We start from the raw sequence: 12,428 nt of genomic DNA on the forward strand, positions 1-12,428 counted from the left end.
CAGATTTTCAATGTAAGAGTCCCTGAAAATGCTGAAAGTTCTGTGCTGCAGCTATAAATCAAAGCTGTAAATCGGGGCCTGTACACAGTGTTTTCTGCACGGGTTTCCCTGCATTGCTCCAGTGACCTGAACTTGACCCAAGGGAATTGCCCTTTACAGAGGTTTGGAACACTTCATTCAGCATGCTGACTCAGGATGCCTGATTCACTTGATATTGCCATCATCATATGCCCAGGATTTTGAGACCCACATGCTTTTGTAGGGAATAGGTCATTCTCTACACACAAAGTGGCATCTTTAGTTACATTAAATGACTAATTCCTAGGGGTGGAAAATAGGGGAAAATCCTTTAACACTTTGCTGTCAGCATAATTAATTGGAATGTTTTAGCAGGAAATTAAGCTACAGAAGAAAGCTACAATGGAACCTCCTAAGGTGGATTTTGTTTGCATTTGAAATGTTTTGGAAGGCTTACAGGTTCGGTTTGTTTTTTTTTTTTTAAATCTCTCTCAGTACTTCGTACTCCCAACGTTAATTCCCTTTTCAGACTGATTTCAACATGAGACTTACAAAGCCTCACATAAGTCAAGAATTCTGTGTGCAGATCATAACAGAATCAAATCTTTCACATTTTCCTGTAATTATTTTTTGCAGTGCTGTTTATTTCCCCACTACAGTGAATGCTTTCATTTTTCTTTAAAAAACCCCCAATAACTTCTGATTGTTGATAAAATAAGGTCCGGGTTTTAAAATCAAAACTGCTAATTTCACATCTGTGCTTCCAGAACTGAGTAGTGAAATCCTCACTAAGGCATGGACAGGTGTTCAGACACAGTGGGAACTGCACATGCTTAATGCTCTGTGGGTTAATCCATTTACTTAGGTGACTAAACATGAATGAATCTAATGAATCTACATACCTGCCTTTAGAGGCCTTTATTTAAAAACGTGTCAGCCTAATGATATTGCCTTATGTGGGGTTCTTTCTATGGGAAATTATTCTTCTGTGCTAGATGATGCTTTTTTTTTTTTTTTTTTTTTTTTAATGGTTTGGAGACTAAAACCTGAAACTAACTGCCAGGAAAAGGAAGATTGTTTAAAAACCCACCCAACGAAACACCACATAACTGTATACCTTCTATTAAAAACTGTGTTATAAAAAGCTTGTCTTTTTCAGTCCCCTTCTGTTCCTGCTAGGCTTTAAATTACTCTTATACAATAAAATGGATTCTGGACCTATGGGCCACCCCAGGCTGGCTCAGTGTGTGGTGTCTGTGGGGCTCTCTTGCTGTCTCATGGCTCCTGCTAGTGGGGCACAGTAGCAAGAGTAACTGCTGATCTGGCTTCTTGAGATGAGAAATCACATTCAAATTTTTTTGTTATAACTTCTGGCCCTTTGCTGGGCATGTAATTGTAAACAATCTGTCCCACGTGCAGCGTCTCTGATACCCTGTGCCACATGACGGCTAAAATTGCACGAGAAAGAGCATATGTAAGCATGCTTTTGGAGGCAGAACCCATCTTGCCTTTGTCATGCCACCAGCATGTGATGTGCACATGGCTCACCAGCGCCACACGGCCAGTGGATGTGCATATCAGGAGCAGAGGTGAGCTCATCTGTATTTTCAAGGTAAATCCATTGGTTATGTTGAACTGATAAGGAACGAGGACAACAAAAACATGTCTAATTAAAAGACCCGTTAGTGTTTGCTTCCACCAGTTACAAGTAGCAACAACTTTGCTTCAGGTGCACTGGCATAATCCTCCTCTGTCTTCCTCAAAAGTAGTTTCTCCAATGTTTTTACTGCCGTGCCCAGGCAAATTTTTGTAGTGTATGCAAAGACATGGTATGTTTATGCATGTATGAATGGGTGTTTTTCTGTCTGTTCTCCACAAGGGAAAGGGTGGGTGTGAAGGAGCCTGCAGAGATCAGGAAGCTTCAGTGGCATCCTCTCACTACTCTGTGTGATACAATTTTCTATTTCTCCCCAGCAAACCGCAGCAAACTTTGCAATTTATAGTAGTACTGAACTTACTCTGTGGCCAGAAATGGCAGGCAGATTACTGAAAAAGAAAATAGACACATAAGAGGGCCTCAGCTGCCTGCTGACAATATATCTGATTTTCTACTATATCAAATATTTGCACTAGACTGTGTCAGGAGGAGACTAATCAAAAGCAAAGAGAATCTTTTTAATCTGAAGAGTCACTGTGGAGGGGAGGCAACGGGTTAAGCATTACAAGAGTTTAAGCTGACAGCCAGCCCTTGTGCTCTGCTGCTTCACAGAGGTTTCCCTTTGATGGAAAATATTTCAGTGACAGAAGACACTGGCAGCTGAGGTAACACACTGCTGCTGCAGGAACCTTGTGCTTGCCAGGGAAAGTCAATGGGTGAGACAGTTCTGAGAACAGCAGTGGCCAGCTTCTGTCCCCTGCCATGCATTGCTTGTGTGAGAGTGCTGCTGCAGGACTGCTGGGGTGGATTGTGCCGGGAAATGCATCAGATCAGGGCAAATTTGGATTATTTACCTGTTGCTACAGTGAAGAACCTTTCTGAGGCAAGACAAGCAGTCCCCTATGTTATTCACTATGGAGAAGAGCACCAGGACAATATGGATCATTTCAGTCAAACTTGAGCCTTCAGAGCATATGTTTTACTGCCTTCCCCATTGATTCTTTGATGCATTCAATCTATATATGAGTATATTGTGGCTTAATGCGTGACTTTTCAGGAGACAATACTCAAAACCTGTAGCACCAGTTCCATTTCATGTGGCCAATCAAACTTGTCACCTTGTCAACAACATCCTTTGTTGTAAGAAGAGCCTTCCATCTGTACAGTTCAAAATGTTCATTATGGTTTGCCAGAGCACACTGAGGTCCAGAGCCCCAAAACTGAGCCACAGACCTGAAAGCTGTGCTAAATACTTTTTGTAAGTTGTGAGCCCATGCTGTTCGACCAGTGTCAGAAACATTGCTGGCAGTACAGGAATATATACACAAACAGTTCACTCTTGGGGCTTTGGCATATTTAGGTACACAAAGGATTTGAGGTGGTATGGGAGAGATGTAAGGCTTTTTTCCCTCATACTAATCTCTTATTAACTAAAAAGAGTTAATAATAATGAAAAATTACCCTCTTTCAATCCAAAAAGAGAAGGTTACATTAATGGTAGGCAAACCAACAGTCTGGAAATTTTGGGTAGAAAAGACTGCATTGACTAAAATTACTGACATTTTCCCAGAATTTCCATTTTTGCCATAATTCCAAGTTGAACCAATTTTTCCTTTTCTATTGAATTCCAGTATTTAGTGGCTTTGAGGAAGCAATAAAGTCCAGGCATGTGAATTCAGAAGCCATATTACTCGGAGAGTATAATCAGTACTTTTTAAATTCACAGTATTTCTTGTGGAAAAAAATTGCAGAAGAAACAAGACAGTAAAAACATGATTTAAAAAAATTCTCAGATTATTTGACGTACTCTGTTTAGGAGTTTCAGAGATGGGTTTTAGGTAGAGATGGACTTATTTAAAATAGATCCAGGTTTCACATATCACAGAAATCAAAGCATTTTCTACCTGAGCGTATCATGTTCTAAAGAAAAAGACAATTTGTAGTGTTTGGGTTTGGACACAGCTTGGAATATACATGAATATTAGAATCTAGGTTTATAAGCAGAGTAAAGGCAGCATGAGCTGCCATAGAAGAAAGTCGTGAATCAAGGCCCTTCGTTTCCAGGCATCTAAAAGCATTGCTTTTCTTCAGAGAGAGACAGAGAGAGTAAGCTGGCATTCAGCCCTTAGTCTTCATTCAAAGCAAATTCCAGTTGCAATATTGCCAACTCTAACTGTTAAAAAATCAGGAGAATGAAAAAAAAAAAAATTTTTTTTGGTATATTTCTGTTTGCCGTCTGGTGTTTGAGACTTAATATTGGTTATGTTTCCGGGCTTTTCTCTGCAACCAGAAGAGATCGAAACTCTGGGGGTAAGAAGTTGCAGGAAGAATGAGATTCTCACAAAGCATTTGACTCCAAAACTGGTGCTTGAATTGAAATTCTAAATATTAGGAGATCCACTCTATAAAATCCTATGCGTCAGAACACATTACAATAAGCTTGTTGGAATTTTATTGAATAACAATTGTGAAAGGACACCAAGAATAAATTTGCTATATTCCATATTACTGAACATACTCTCAACAAGAGTTAAAAACCCATATTTTTTAAGAATTAGAAGTTCCAAAAAAGAGCTTTTATTGCCTGATCTGGCTTTTGTAGAGACCCGCCAGCAAATATACAAGATTTCAGTGTTCCTGACACACTGGGTTTTCCGTATGCCACGTGTCTGTCCCCTGGAATAGGCTGTAGCAAAAGAACAAGCCAGGATAAATTTGTTATAGCCTGTGAATCCATCCAGCCCAAATCTCCTGATACATAAACAACACCAGGTCCAAACATCTTGTCACATCTGCTTTGTACACCAAACAGCTGGGTGCACAGATGCTTTGGTCTACTGTAGCATCTTAGGCTGAGTGCATTCTTCTGTGTGCTTGGTTATTTGTTTTAATTGGTTTTAATGATTTGACTTACATCACTTCAGATCCAGCTGGAGTACAGGTACCTTTGCGGCTGATTGTCATAGCTGCCACAGGCACATGAGAGTCAACAGCAGTCACCTAAAACTTCTGGGTGACAGTTCACCACGAGCAGGCCCTGAGTTTAAGGACACTGACTTCAGCAGAAGAAGTGTTTCTCTCTGAGCTAGAAAAGACACTTCACATGCAATGAGGCCCTGCCCCCCGGAGAAACAAACAGTTTCTGGGAAAGGAAGTGAAAGTTAAACAGCTAAATTACATAACTCTTTGTACACATTATGTATAGATCAGACATATTCATATACATACATATATACATAGATATATATACACATACATGTATATATATTACATACATATGTTTTTTTAATGACTAATAGAGCGTCTTGTTGATTTCTCTCTGCCCTTCCTCTCTAAACCCATTCTGTCATGCTACCACACCACACCACACCACACCACACCACACCACACCACACCACACCACACCACACCACACCACACCACACCACACCACACCACACCACACCACACTTTACTCTCAAAGCTGTTTGAAGGCAGAATTGGGTCACTCTCATCCACACAGGTAAACAGCCAGAACACCAATAAGGACTGTCAGTAATAGAGAGCATTTATTCCAAAAGGGGTTATGTTCAGTGGCTCAGTGATTCCCCACACCACTCAATCTTTTCATGATCCATTTCAGACTGGGAAGAGCCTTGTTGCAAACAGCACCTCCCAAGCACCTGGCATGTGTGTCAGTACTCCCTCACTGGAAGTATTGAACCAGTCCAATGTTCCTCAACCAAAAAAAGGAGAAACAACCACAGAGCTAGATGGCCTGGCTTCTGGCCAACTTTAATTAACTAAGTTCTACCAAGCATCACACATTACCCTCAAAAAAATTTTCAGTTTTTGGAGAGGAAGGAAAATCTTCTGGGGAAATGAGCCGCCTAATCCCAGTGTCTCCCATTGCAGGACAATACCTCTTAATTGCCATTTCAATCTCAGGCTGCTCCCACATAGTGCTGAACCCACTCTCTCAATCCGATGTTTTCTCAATCCCTTTGGGAAGCTTCATGCTTGAGGACACACCTCATGTGCCGTTAGTGCCATAAGCATCCACACAGAAGTGACCCAACTGGCACAGACCTTTGCAAATTTTCTAGCAAGCTCCATAAACATGTGAACAGTTCTTTTTTAATTTGATATGTTTATTTAAAAATCTATACAACAAAGAGGAAGGGATAGTGCTGGCTGGAGAGGAGCTTTCCCTAACTGGCAGGCCAGGGAAAGGGCTTTGTGTCTATTGCCAGTAAACAGGCAGGAGGGAATCCTGTCCTCTGTGTCCCCGTCAGGACATTGGCTCACCTCTGGTCATTCTAGATGCACCCTGACATTTGCTAAGTCAGACTTCTCTCATGTCTCTGAACACTGTCCACGAGGCACCAAATTACTAACTTCTGTCTCCTGAGAACACCTCCTTGTCATCAGTCCTGTGCCACAGTGATACTGCATCACGAGTCACTTAAGATTAATTACAATTGCTCCACATTTACTGAACCTTGAAGGATCAGATATCGCTCCTCCTCCTCCTCTTGCCTTGCTGTGATAGGGAATTCACTGAGTCCAGCACAGCTACCTGATATTCTTTGAAGTTACCTGCTGTTATTTATAAACTTTGAGATCTTTGTAACATACTACTAAGTTTTGCTTTCACAAAATTTTTCATTAAATTTCATTTTCCTGATTTCTGACACAAACCATGGGGAAAAAAATCAGTCTTGTTTCATTCAGTGCCAGAACTTGCGCAAGGGAAACAAGCACAATGCTGTCCCTTGATGTAAATGGTGGAAAACTACCTTTGTGTTCAGCACTGTTTGTATCGTTTTTTTTTTTTTAACATCAGTGAAACCAGTTAATTGTTGAGCTCACCATGCACCAGGGGCTGTACTATGCCACCAAATTAGAAAGGCTGATAAACATTTTTGCCTCGGGTAAATAATTTGCAAGAAGAAATGTATTCCGTGAATGTGCTTTCTTTTCTGCTCAAGGATTATCTCTGGGAATGTTGCTGTTTCCTGGAGATGGCTGTAATAAAAGCTAAAATTAACAAAATAGGCGTTACTATAGGCATTGCCAGTAATCTTGCTGGAAATGAAATAAAACCCCTCAATCTATGCATATTTGTGCATGTAAGATCATGGCTTGATTTCCTCCCATTGCTCAGGGTAGTTAACCTCCATCACCCGAATAATCATGCAAATCAAACAGGAGCCTTGTGAGAATGCTAGTAAAGCATCTTGAATCTGTTCAGACACCATAGGCTTATCTTTATCCTTTGAAAGGCTGTATTTTGTGAGGCTGGGATGGTGCTAAATGGTAAAATTTCTACTTCACAGGGGTTTGAGTGCCAAATAAAGGTAATGCACAAGTCTGAATGTTGCTATTTCCCGCTGTGGAAAGAAGATGACTACATTTGCAGTGCTGGAGGTTCAGATGGGAATGGCAGAGAACGTATGGTTGATATTACATATTATCATTTTGTGTCAAGGATTTGGAATGCCATCTCACGGGTGATGGGGTGGGCAGGAGGGTGAAGATAGAAGAGTGTTAATAAACAACCTTATTGCTTCCTACTCCTCATAATTTGTTTGCTTTTTTACAGAAGAAATCCTCTTCATACCTTATGTCAATCATAGCTGAGAATATGAACTATTTTTCATGTGAATAAATGAATGTGAATGTATGTGAATAAAGTAACATGCCATTTCCTATCTGGAAATTATGCATACAGTTCATATGGTGAAAATCCATTTTCTCCTTAAGCCCACATTGGTGTTTCAAATGCTGATGTTCTTGTAGACACAAGGAAAAAAAATCTCTAGTTGGCTTAAAGGAAAACAGTCAAGATTTGCAAGACCACCATTTGGATTGAGCAAAGTCCTTTCCCTTTTCCCTCCTTAGTTGTATTCAAACAGCCTGTCAGTTTTTAGCCTTCTTTCGAAAGTAACAGTCAACAGTCGTAGCTCTGCCATGCCCGGGGACCAGCAGCTCCGAGCCGTCTGTTGGCCGGGATGGAAACAAACCTGGGGCTGGGATAAGTGTGAAAATTCTCAGTAGGGAAGCAGCTGTGTTTTGATCCTCCCAGAGCATCTTGGAAACTAGCAAGGGGAATGATAATTATGAAGACAATATTATAATATTCACATTTAAATATATAGGTTTTATAGCTGCTCCCTCTGCAATATGCATTTGCTTAGGCACAAAAGGTCACATGTGTGCAAGCTGCATATGCTTTGCCCCGTGCCACAGCAGACAGGAATCACGTGGATTGTATGTGAACATAGCTGTGACAAAATAAATACCCAGAATAGGGTTTGGGGGGAAGTTTGTTTCCCCATTCCTTGATAAGTGCCACAGTCATATCAAAATTCAGTCATTATCCATGTTTCTGATGCTGTGGAGTGCCTTGGAGCCTGCTTGCGACACGGAGGCTTGTTTTGAGCACAGCTGCATCACCACATGAGATGGATGCACAGCATCCATCACCTCTGCAAATGGTAGAAACTTGCCCTATCCCCACAGATAATGCTGCTTTGGGTTAATTGGGTTACACTTGGTAAGAAGAAGAGGAATTGCATTGGCTGCCAGCAGGGAAGAGAGGACATTTTATAGGCGCCATGGACTACTGAATCAGATTTCAGATAGGCACTTTGTTCTGTAAAATTTTAAAGCCTGGCCCACCTTTGCAGGAAGACAGAGAGCTTCACTCCTGCCTGATGAAACACACACAGTGAAAGCATGCATGCAGTGCAGTTAATGTGTCCATTAACTACACATATCAAATGGACAATATCTGTTCAGGCCACAGGTAAACGTGTGCCTTGGAGGGGATGGGGAAGAAAGGTGAACAAGAAGGGCTGATACAACCCATACCGCATCACTCAACACTGACAGAAGTAGATCTGCCCCTGTATTTCAGTTTGATTCTCCTTTTAATTCCCCTCCTGAGTTGATAGTATATTAGTTTTTGGTGCTTGAACTTTTACACCTGTTGTTTGTACACAGAGTATTAACACAAAACTCCCAGATGTGTCTGACTTTAAAACTTTGTGTTGTCATTAGGCTATTTCCCTTTCTTTTTGTGAGAGACGGACAATTAAAAACATTCCCACTATTTGTAAATTCTCCTTGTGAGGAACACAGCAGATTGCCTGGATCTTCTGCTTGTTGTTCTGGCTTCAGTTTCAGAACTGAATGCACTCCTTCTGCTCCGTCTGTTTGAGTTTTGACAATGCAAAGGATGAAGCTGGAGGAAGTCCCATATATAAGCGAGGTCTATGCTTCTGCTTTATCTCATTTTTAATTGAATTTCAATTGGATTCTGCTCACTTTTATGTAACCCAGTGAAGGAGAATACAGAATTTTTGTAATACACTTTCTGCAACTACAAGTTTTCTCTAGTCACAGAATGAGAACATATAATGGGCATTATATTTAAGCACAGCTGATGTTTTCAACTAGTACCCTTTTCCTGCAAAATAAGTTGTTTTGCACACATTCAATTTCTAAAACATATATAGGAGTAGCTAAAAACTTCACTTGAATGCATTAGCATACATTTAATTAACTGCATGTTAATTATTCATCCAGAAGAAGACAAACTAGTGCATTTCCTTCAGCTGACTATGCAGTGTGCTTCTGTAATATGCCCTCTTCTTGTTGGACAAAGGAACAAATCTTCACTTAATTGATGCATGTAGGTGTTCCCCTTCGTTGCAATGTCTCACTAGAAGCCTTTTTTTTCAGTCAATTTTTTTTTACAAACTTCTCACTTCGCATTGTCTTCTCAGCCTGTCTTTTTCTTGTAGGTTAAGATTCTGCATCCTTTCATTTTGCAAGAGTACCATGCTGATAAAGCCAGAGCTGAAATAAGTGCTTTTATTGTCAAAAAAACATTCCTGTAAGAAAGTCTATCAACACAGGCATGATAACTTGTCTATGAAGTATCTTTATGATATTTCATACAGGTGACTTTAAAAATTCTTAATTGTGCAGTGAGTCTTTTAGTTATTAATGAAATATTAATAGCATTCTTTTGTAGCTTCACATATGCCCAGTTTATTTTGTAGAATATCCTACAATGAATTACAGATGAAGTAAGGAACACAAACAATCAGCCTGAAGTAGGAGTTTAAGTTTGCTTGAATAGCCCAGTTACGCATTTCTGTGTGTATTATGAAACCAACAAACTTTTATTCACAAACAACTTCACTTGCTAAGCACTGGTTCAAAGAACATATGTCAATTTACACTCTTTTTATAAAACAAACAGGCAAATGTAGAAAACTTTATAAGCTCATCTTGCAGCTTCTTTGAGCGTATAACTTAGCAGTTTCCAGGATTGAATACTATAAAAGAAATTAAAAATTCAATTAGAACACAGCATTACAAGATCATTAGAAGTAAAGTGGTTGCATTGTGCTAACAGAAAAATTCTGCTGTTTTGGGGCATTGTAACTATGCCTGCTGCTAGGGTGGACTACATGGGTGGACCTGTGAGTTAGATGACAGCTGCCTGCCTGGGAAATTCAGAACATTTGTTCTCCTGGAAACACATAAGCCTAAAATTTGTGACATGCATTGTAAATTCATAACATATTATTAATTCAAACCATTAAAAAGAACTACTAATAAAAAGCCCTGCAAAAATTCTGCTATCAAGCCATGGCAACTTATCAAATTGAGACCAAAAATACTGACCTGGTCAAAAACTATCAGTGAAAGAAAGGAAAGTTTATTGTAGAAGCTTGGATTCAAGCAGAAGAAAGGGAAGGATCCACTTTCCCTATCCCGAGTCAAAGAAAATCAGGTTTCTGATCTGAAACAGTTGTGGCAAGTGAGAGAAGATCACCTTTACAAGTGTGGCTCACTCAACCCTTGGAGAAACAATCCCCATGAGATGGGTCATCCCACAGGGCTGCTGGCTTTGGTGAAACACCGAGCTTCCCCATGGCTAACCTGTGGGGTAAATCCTTTGTTGGACCTGAGCCTGTTCTCACAACTCTTACAGAGATGCAGTAATATTACTAGGTTGCAAATCAAATGTAGACATTCTCAAGAAGGATATAAATTGTCACTGATGTTTTTTTTGTTTCAGTGTATTGTCACCTGTTTTTCAGGTGGAAGAATTTGCACCCAGGACATGCGTTGGCAATGCTGGCAGTTTTTTGCCTTTGGGCCTAGATTATATCCCTGCACCCATTTCTAAACAGCTACATTATGCAATAAAAAGGGAGAGCATTCCAAGCCCTTTGGCATAATCCTGCTGACAAAGTCCTCCATTCCCAGGACAGAGGAGGGCAGGGCTGGGCTACAAAGGCCCATTCACCCTCTTTGCTGCACAAAGCTTTGCAGCCATGCTGTCTGTGCAGCAGGAACATTGAGAAAGGCTTATCTCCCCACAGATCCCAGCCTACCATGAGTTTTAGGGTGGACAGATGGAAGCCCCATTGGATCTAGCTGTGTAGGGAGTGCAGATTAATTGCTATCTGACTGTTACAGAACGGTACCAATTTCAATTGCCTGGGAAGCACTGTCTGTTCCAAGCCAGAGGAAGAATAACATTTGCCTGATGCTATTACTTCTCTGCTTCTCCTGACTGTGAGAGGAAGAAAGAGGCATGGTACTGCCGTGGAAGCCTGTTTCCCCACTGAGGAGAAATAAAGGCACCTCATCCTGCAGGCACGTAGTTTTGCTAGTCTGCTATGCCAATTACCTGGTTTTAAAGCACTTTTAAATTAGATTCAGCTTAATTCTGTTTCACTTTCAGGTCATAATATTGTTTAGAAACATTACGGGAACACAGACACAATAAATGCTCTCTGTGGTTAAAAAAACAGAGGGCTGATTTTTTCATCTTTGCTGCTCACTCGGCTTCAAAGGAAACCCAGCAGTGGCCCTAAGTACCTCTTAGCACCTCTGCCCCTGGTGCCCACGCTGTGACTTCACAAGGTGGATGCAGCTGTCGGAACATTGTGGGACCCACTTAGGCGCCAGCAAAGGAGCTCAAAATGGCCATGAGACTTTGGTAAACATGGAGAGAAAAGGCGTGAGAGGCAAGAAGGGAGGTCTGTGCCTCTTGCTGCTTCCGTGCTTGCTGAGTGGTGATAACAGCAGGTCTCACCTGGGAAGTGCCAGAGGAAAGGTACGTGCCACCTCCCAGGGATGGCTGCCGATGTGGCGGTGACTGGTTACGTCTGGCAGATGGGGTCCTGGAGTGAGAGCAAAGCTGAGCTTCTGTGCAAATAGATAGAGGCATAGTGCTAGCAGCAGAACAGAGGGAAAAGACCCAGTTGTGTGAAGTTCCCTATCTCTGAAACCTCTCAGGTCAGCATCTATTGAATAGAGTGTTGCTTATTATTCTGCCTCCCAGGCTTCTTTACTGAGCATCTTGAAGACTTTGCCTTGCAGCGGTAAAATAATATTTGCACAGTGCAGGATAAAACTTAGAACCCCTAGTTCTTCAGACATGGCCTAGTATTTTTTCAGAGCTTAGACAAAAGCTTGGGAGTATCTCTGTCTGTTTAAATTGATGGATGTATGCACAACTCCATTGAAATTTATCTCAATATAAATGCAGTTAATCCAACATAGAACAGGTGTAAAGTCAGAATCAGGTTTCAAATAATTGTTCAAGTCTTGAAATTGTTACACATAAGTATGTAAGCTACACTAGGTTATTTTTACCATTACCTAATGCAATAAAGTATTTATTTGAATTTTTCTCCTTGTAGAGGCATGTAATGTGCTTTAGTGAAGTAATCATGTGCAG

The 12,428-nt window shown here is 40.8% G+C and overlaps 1 long non-coding RNA gene across 1 annotated transcript in view; it reads right to left on the reverse strand.

The window, feature by feature from the left end:
- Nucleotides 1-1,020: 1,020 nt before the first annotated feature.
- LOC140682384 (uncharacterized) overlaps nt 1,021-12,428 on the reverse strand; it is a 33,140-nt gene continuing 21,732 nt past the window's right edge. The window contains exon 2 of the long non-coding RNA XR_012054046.1: nt 1,021-10,005. This is a non-coding gene — a long non-coding RNA (uncharacterized lncRNA). The remainder of the gene's footprint in view (nt 10,006-12,428) is intronic.

The sequence above is a fragment of the Taeniopygia guttata genome, chromosome 2 (genome assembly GCF_048771995.1).
Source record: "Taeniopygia guttata chromosome 2, bTaeGut7.mat, whole genome shotgun sequence".
In the NCBI taxonomy this organism is placed as follows: Eukaryota; Metazoa; Chordata; class Aves; order Passeriformes; family Estrildidae; genus Taeniopygia; species Taeniopygia guttata.